At 36.5% G+C, this 8,122-nt stretch overlaps 3 non-coding genes across 3 annotated transcripts; all 3 read right to left on the bottom strand.

The window, feature by feature from the left end:
• Positions 1–4,388: 4,388 nt before the first annotated feature.
• On the bottom strand, positions 4,389–4,460 carry trnap-agg (transfer RNA proline (anticodon AGG)). Its single transcript has one exon. It is a non-coding gene; the product is annotated as a tRNA-Pro (tRNA).
• A 613-nt stretch (positions 4,461–5,073) lies between these two features.
• Positions 5,074–5,145, bottom strand: trnap-ugg (transfer RNA proline (anticodon UGG)). Its single transcript has one exon. It is a non-coding gene; the product is annotated as a tRNA-Pro (tRNA).
• A 2,363-nt stretch (positions 5,146–7,508) lies between these two features.
• trnap-agg (transfer RNA proline (anticodon AGG)) lies at positions 7,509–7,580 on the bottom strand. The gene has a single exon. It is a non-coding gene; the product is annotated as a tRNA-Pro (tRNA).
• Between the last annotated feature and the right edge of the window lie 542 nt (positions 7,581–8,122).

The following is an 8,122-nucleotide window of genomic DNA, read 5'->3' as shown; positions in this document are numbered from 1 at the left end:
GAGATGTGGTGTCCAACCCGCTTTAACAGCAGAGGTTTTGTTTATCTCACAGTTCAACTAAAAAGCCACTCAAGAAATTTAACAAATGTGTCCAATTGCTAAAATAATCAGCCTTACTTTAATGCAGGTCTCAGCTCTGACCGTGCCTTCATGCAAGGGAGGAAGCTACAAAACAAACAAAATAAAGCAACTTTTGTTCAAAATGTATTAAAAATAAACATGTTTTAACAGCACACATGCTGCTTTTTATCAACTTTTACCAAGCAAATGTGATTTTTATAATATATAGTTATGCATCAATAATTTAAATGTAACAAATGTCATCACTGCACACCCACCATTTTTTCATGCATTTAGCTGGAATTAACAAACTTGATGGGTTAGCAGTAATTGATTCATCTACTTCTCCAATACTTACCCCTGGGTAGAGTCTGTAAAACTCATTGCATTTAAAAATGAAGAAAAGAAGAAGAGGTGATCAATTATAATGTTGAGGAAATTTATATAAGAGTACAGACAGAACAGATCAAAACCTGCTGATCATTAAAGAAGTTCTGGGAGAAAGTGTTAGCTAACATCCTGTTTGCACGCTCGATGTCCTGTGGGTAATTCTGAGAAGCAGAACAAAGAAGAAATAAATAACACATAAAGGTGTGAGAAAATAAAGAGTCAATTATGCTAAGAGATACTGAACTTACTTTAAACTTAATCATACATTGTTTAAATATTAAGAATGTAATGTTTACAAAAACATGTAATGAATGTGTGCTTGTGACTATACTGTAGTGAGTTCAGTGAGATGATCCTGTTTAAACATGCTGTATTAGAATCACACACACTACTGTAGTGAATAGTATGCATACTGATAGTACTAGTACATAAAATAGGTACTAATTCTACACACTGTTTAGTTTAAAAGCACTGTGAATGTTTGGATATTGAAACAGTTAATGTTAGCACTAATATTTCTCTCTCTTTTCAGCAGTGAGGGGGAGTTAAATGGCTTTATTTGACATTAGCGGTTAGCGGCGCTAGATGGCGGTACCGACCCCCGATAAGCTTCGAGCTCAGTTCGGGCAGCGGCCACCTGAACTGCTCGCTCCGGACTCGGAGGCTTTTTTTGCTGAAACCTGCGGAGGAGAAGATAAGAGGTGAGTGCTGCGGCTGTGAGACCACCAACACAAACCAAATGTGAAGTTTGAAACAGAAAAGCCATGTTGTGTGTGAGAAAAGCGATGATTGCTGAGAGCAAAGCTGAACACGTCCGTCTCTGGTGAAGCTCCGTCGACGACTGAAGTCAAAATTCTCTCTACAGACTGACGATGATTCTGTTCGAACCTTCCAGCATTTAAATCAAAACAACAACAGCAGCAGCAGCAGCAGCAGCACTTTATCTCTAATATGCTGCACATCTCATTCAATACACTCATTCAAACAACCCAATAATAATCAGAATCATATTATAATAGTGATAAATAATATTATACTATATATATATAAGGAGAAAGTTAACAATAAACTAGACCTGCATGCAAACTTTATTTAAACAAGAAGTATATTACACTAAAAAATATATATATAATATTTTGTAACATTTTAATAATGTAATGAAGAATGTAAACTGTAAATAAAAAAATTTTCTGCACACTAGGAGCTCAATTTTATGTAAAACAACAAACTTTGGAAGTAAAGAATGAGTAAAAAATAAACTAAACATAACAAACAGTTGTAAATATACTTAAAAAAAAAAAACATAGATATGCATGTGCAGTGTTACAGCAGCTTTCAAGAATATAAAAATACAAAGTGTTTACAAATATATACACATATTAAAAAGTAGAAAAGTAAGGATATGTAAAAAAAAACCTGCAAAATATAAGCAGCCGTTAAAAAATGTTAAGCAAATATTGCACAGTTTTACAATGTATTACACAGAGTACAAAGTACAGCAGGTATTGCACATATTTCAATAAAGTTATTGCACTTAAATTAAAGCAGCAGATTAAACATGCTGACCATTCTAACACTTTGGTTAATTTGGATGTACTCAGTGAAATGAAGCTTCTGATGTACCTTGGAATAAATGTTTATTTAAATACTGATGTGGTTTTTACTGTGCTGTGACGTCCTTTAGCTTGTATCTACAACCCCAATTCCAATGAAGTTGGGACGTTGTGTAAAACATAAATAAAAACAGAATACGATGATTTGCAAATCCATTTCAACCCATATTCAATTGAATACACTACAAAGACAAGGCAGGCCAGTCTAGTACCCGCACTCTTTTACTACAAAGCCACGCTGTTGTATCACGTGCAGAAAGTGGCTTGGCATTGTCTTGCTGAAATAAGCAGGGACGTCTCTGAAAAAGACGTTGCTTGGATGGCAGCATATGTTGCTCCAAAACCTGTATGTACCTTTCAGCATTAATGGTGCCTTCACAGATGTGCAAGTTACCCATGCCATGGGCACTAACACACCCCCATACTATCAGAGATGCTGGTTTTTGAACTTTCCGCTGATAACAATCCGGACAGTCCTTTTCCTCTTTGGCCCGGATGACACGACGTCCATGATTTCCAAAAACAATTTGAAATGTGGACTCGTCAGACCACAGGACACTTTTCCACTTTGCGTCAGTCCATCTCAGATGAGCTCGGGTCCAGAGAAGCCAGCGGCGTTTCTGGGTGTTGTTGATATATGGCTTTCGCTTTGCATGGTAGAGTTTTAACTTGCACTTGTAGATGGAGCGACGAACTGTGTTTACTGACAATGGTTTTCTGAAGTGTTCCTGAGTCCATGTGGTAATATCCGTTACAGAATGATGTCGGTTTTTAATGCAGTGCCGCCTGAGGGATCGAAGGTCACAGGCATTCCATGTTGGTTTTCGGCTTTGCCGCTTACTTGCACAGATTTCTCCAGATTCTCTGAATCTTTTGATTATATTATGGACTGTAGATGATGAAATCCCTAAATTCCTTGCAATTACACTTTGAGAAACGTTGTTCTTAAACTGTTGGACTATTTGCTCACGCAGTTGTTTACAAAGTGGTGAACCTTGCTTGTGAACGACTGAGCCTTTTGGGGATGCTCCCTTTATACCCAATCATGACATTTACCTGTTTCCAATTAACCTGTTCACCTGTGGAATGTTCCAAACAGGTGTTTTTTGAGCATTCCTCAACTTTCCCAGTCTTTTGTTGCCCCTGTCCCAACTTCTTTGAAACGTGTTGCAGGCATCAAATTTAAAATGAGTGAATATTTGCAAAAAAACAATGAAGTTTATCCGTTTGAACATTAAATATATTGTCTTTGTAGTGTATTCAACTGAATATGGGTTGAAAAGGATTTGCAAATCATCGTATTCTGTTTTTATTTATGTTTTACACAACGTCCCAACTTCATTGGAATTGGGGTTGTACAAAACAATACAAAAATATCATTTATAATAAAGTTATTGTGCAAATAAATAAATACATCTATTTAAATATTGTATCATATGATTAGATTATAATGTCAAACTGTTTTATATAGACACATGGACACACATGTAAAATACAATTATTATACAATTATTGAATTTAACTAGAAATTAAAATAAAATAAATAATTAAAAAATGTAAAAAAAGTTTGTAGTAGGTGAGGGGCATGTATGTTTATATATAAAAATAGTTTTTACATTAATAAATCTAATCATATAAAATAATTCTATAATTTACAATTATCCTATATAACATAACCATATACAGTATTTATTGATCTTGAACTATAAATTCAAATGAAATAACTAAAAAAAAAGGTTTTTAGTAAATGGGAAACATTGATGTTTGTATTAATAAATGAAATTATACTAGATGTTCATAGATTAATTCATCTCCAATATAAAATTATCACAGATTTATTGATCTTTATTTAAAATTAGTATAAAAAATAGTTTGTAGTAGGTGAGGAACATTGATTTGTTTGTATAAAAATGGTTTGGTTAATGTATCAAGCTCACTTTTGTTTAGAATTACAGAACTGAACGTTAAAGTTAAACCAAAGCCAGATTCTCTACACTAAGCTGCTCATCTTTAGCTCGTGTTTTCTGCTTCTTTTGCTGCAATGTACATAAAGATAAAAAATGATAAAGGTGCCCCCTAGTGACTGGGAGCATTTTCCTTAATTTGGTTGCGTTCTCCCTTAATGTAATTGCGTTTTACCTTAAAGTATTTGTGTTGTCTCTTAATATATTCTTGTTCTCCCTTAATGTTTTTGTGTTGTCCTTAATTAATTTGCGTTTTTACCTTTAATGTTGTTGTGTTTTCCTTAATATTTTCGCGTTCTCCCTTAATTTCTTTTGTGTTCTCCTGGAAGAGGCAGTTGGTAAATAAAACGTGGGTAAACAAGGGCTCGTCCGGGATTTGAACCCGGGACCTCTCGCACCCTAAGCGAGAATCATACCCCTAGACCAACGAGCCAGCCCGTATGAAGACCAGGGCATTTCTTTGACCTCTGTGGCTTAGTGTCAAAACCATGTTGACTGGTTGCACTGGGAAGTTTATTCATGACAAAACAACATTCACTGCAGAGCTTCATTAAAGCATTTCTAACAGTTTAAGCATGAGGTGTCATAAAAGGTGTCGCTTTGTCAGATTAAAAGACTTGGAAGCATTTGACAGGAGCTGTGTGCAGTCCCACTGACTTTATGCTTCACACTGTTTACGTTATGTATCATGTTTATCCACCCAAACTTTACAATACAAATGTTGTAATGCTGTCTTTAATCGGTTAGTTATACAAGAGATTTTGTAACATTTACATTGCCATGATATTTTATCTTGTCGTGTTGACTTCATGCTCCTTGCTGTTTGGATTTCGATGCTTTGAATTTGCCCAAAGATTCTAAAATCTGTAGAAGAAAAAAAACCTTGAAGCTGACTGCAAGAATTGTTATGAAAGGTATTTACATCCACATAAGCTTACCAACTTCTACCAGTGTATCAGCATGTGTCATTTTTGTTTGATCATTAGACTTTAACGGGACACTTGATAAGTTTTTTGTATAGTTCAACAAAGCATTCCACTAAACAAGGGCTCGTCCGGGATTTGAACCCGGGACCTCTCGCACCCAAAGCGAGAATCATACCCCTAGACCAACAAGCCAGCAGGAACAAGAGTCTTTGTCTTACTTTGATCTGTGTGACTGACCTTCAAAACTATGTTGTCTGGTTGAGCTGGTAAGTGTGGTCGGTGCTTGCATTACAAAACTATCAAAACCTCCAGTATCAGTACATAGACTGGTTATAACCTCTTTTTAAAGAGTTAAAATATTAACAATATTTAAAGGCTCCAAATAGTAAACATTTCTTTTAATTAGTCAACTGTCAGGACTAGGAAGCATTTGAAAGCTTTGTGCTGTTTTCATAAAGTACTTTTGTAACCCTATGTAATTAGACAGGCTTTACATGTTTACCAATTTAATGCCACCTTTGATTTCTAATTGCACACTGTGATACATTTTGAAGAGACATTTTGATAAGTCAACATTCTTCAGTGAAAGAGCAGGGGATTAAAGAAGGGATCCACCCGGATTTTATCAGGAAACCTACACTCACAACCTGACTCATTAGTAAATTGTTACACAACACCCTGTCCATAAATCTGTATTTTTACGTTTCTGTTGAGGAGATGCGTCTCGCTTTAACTTGTTAACAGAAATTTGGCAACCCAAAACGTTTGCTAATAGACACCTTTGTTTGGGGGGGCAGTGAGAAAATCGGGGGTGGGGGGCAATGCACAGTACACGGTATGGGTACTGGACTGGCTTGCCTGCAGTCCTGACCTGTCCCCAATAAAGAATTTTGAAAGGAAAAATGTGACAACGACGACCCCGTACTGTAGCACATCTTAAGACGTGTTTGCAGGTAGAATGAGACAAAATAAAAGCTGAAACACTAAATCACTCGGTCTCTTGGTGCCAAAACGTCTTTTAAGTGTGGTGAAAAGGAATAGTAACATTGCAAAATGGTAAATACTTTACTGTCCTATTTTTTTTGGGAATGTGTTACAGACCTAAAATGCAGGAATGGATTACTAATGGTTTACTAATAAATGAAATGAAGTTGAGCAGATAAAACATGAAATATCTCAGGTTCATCCTGTCTGCAATCAAATAAAAGTCAATGTAAGAAACTGTTTTTTTTTAAATTAATTAATTAGATTCATGTAAGATGTAATAAAAACATATTATGTAAAATGTAAGATGTGTAAGATGTATTATTATTAGTAATAATAACTACAAATGTTATTTTCTTTTTATAAATACACAGTGTTTGTTAACATTGGAATATGAGAAGTGTAACAAAGCACTCATAAACCAGCTCAAAGCTTTATCCACATCTGTAAATTCCTTTTCTTCTCTATTGTGGGTGATGTGGAGACGAGCTGGAAACAATAAGCCATACCGAATCCCCTGGTGATTGCGCAACATCTCAGCTCAGAACCTCAGTGAATGCAGGCCTGGCCTTCACGACGCTCGCAGTGTAATCAGGGACGATAGCAATCGTGTCTCCATTCATCTGAAGCGATAACACTTCAACACAGTCTTGATAATAGTGTAGGTTAGCTATGATAGCGCGAGGCTTTCAGTCTGGTCTTCTTGGAGCCAGGCTTCTGTGCGAGCGATCCACAAGCACGTCTTTATCTAACTGCAGCACCTCTCTTAGCAACTTTGAGACCCATGCAGTTGAGCTCGAGCCATTGGTCTCAGGAACTCCCAGAATCCTGATATTACGCCTCCTCATCCTTCCCTCAATGTCAACACACAACACATGTTTTTAAGTCAGCCACTGTTACCTGTAGAGTTGTGAATTCATCTGACCAGGAAGATAGTCCACCTTCCACCTCCTTAATGGTGGTCCTCATCTGGTCAAACTCAGAATGAATCGCCGCCATGTTGTTCATGATTTCCATTTTAACTGTTTGTAGCTCAGTTTTAAGGCAGCTGAAATGTCAGCGAGTGCACTTTTCTTTTCTTCTTTTATCACTGCGGAGATGTCAGCTTTCAGTGAGAGAAGAATCTCTGATTTTAAAGCAGTAACATCCATCTCCGGGGCGTCTGAGGAAGGCGTGGACAATCGAGCCGGAGTTGAGCTAGGAAGTGAATTCAGTGCTTGCATGACAAAACTCAATACATAGAATGATTAAAAATCTTCAGAGTAAAACATGAAACATATTTAAAGGCTTGAAATAGTAAAAATTGGTTTTATTTGTCAACTATAAAGACCCGGATTTTAACAACCTACCTTTTAGAATAACTCTGGCAGCATGATTTTATAAAGTTTTTTGTTTGTTTTAATTGTATGAGGACAAAGTTTAAGCTAAAGGTTAGAATGTTAATAATGTGGCCTGGCATCCATGTAGAAAGCTGTTTAAGTTTTGCCATTTAATCGCCCTGTTTCATTTCCATCTGCACACTGGAATTAGAACCTGAAAAGGCAGTTGATGATTTAAACATGGGTAAACAAGGGCTCGTCTGGGATTTGAACCCAGGACCTCTCGCACCCTAAGCGAGAATCATACCCCTAGACCAACGAGCTAGCTTGGCTAGTCGCCAGGGCATTTCTTTGACCTCAGTTGCTTAGCGTCAAAACCATGTTGACTGGTTGCACTGGGAAGTTTATTCATGACAAAACAAAATTCAATGCAGAGCTTCATTAAAGCATTTCTAACAGTTTAAGCATGAGGTGTCATTAAAGACTCGCTTTGTCAAATTAAAAGACTTGGAAGCATTTGACAGGAGCTGTGTGCAGTCCCACTGACTTTATGCTTCACACTGTTTATGTTATGTATCATGTTTATCCACCCAAACTTTACAATACAAACGTTGTGACGCTGTCTTTAATCGGTTAGTTATACAAGAGATTTTGCTACATTTACATTACCATGATATTTTATCTTGTGGTTTTGACTTCATGCTCCTTGCTGTTTGGATTTCGTAACATTTTCAATGCTTTGAATTTGCCCAAAGATTCTAAAATCTGTAGAAGAAAAAAAACCTTGAAGCTGACTGGAAGAATTGTTATGAAAGGTATTTACATCCTCATAAGCTCACCAACTTCTACCAGTGTATCAGCATGTG

Source organism: Trichomycterus rosablanca, chromosome 4 (assembly GCF_030014385.1).
Source record: "Trichomycterus rosablanca isolate fTriRos1 chromosome 4, fTriRos1.hap1, whole genome shotgun sequence".
NCBI lineage: Eukaryota > Metazoa > Chordata > Actinopteri > Siluriformes > Trichomycteridae > Trichomycterus > Trichomycterus rosablanca.
The sequence above is the reverse complement of the archived record's forward strand: the minus strand, read 5'-3'. Positions and strand labels throughout refer to the sequence as shown.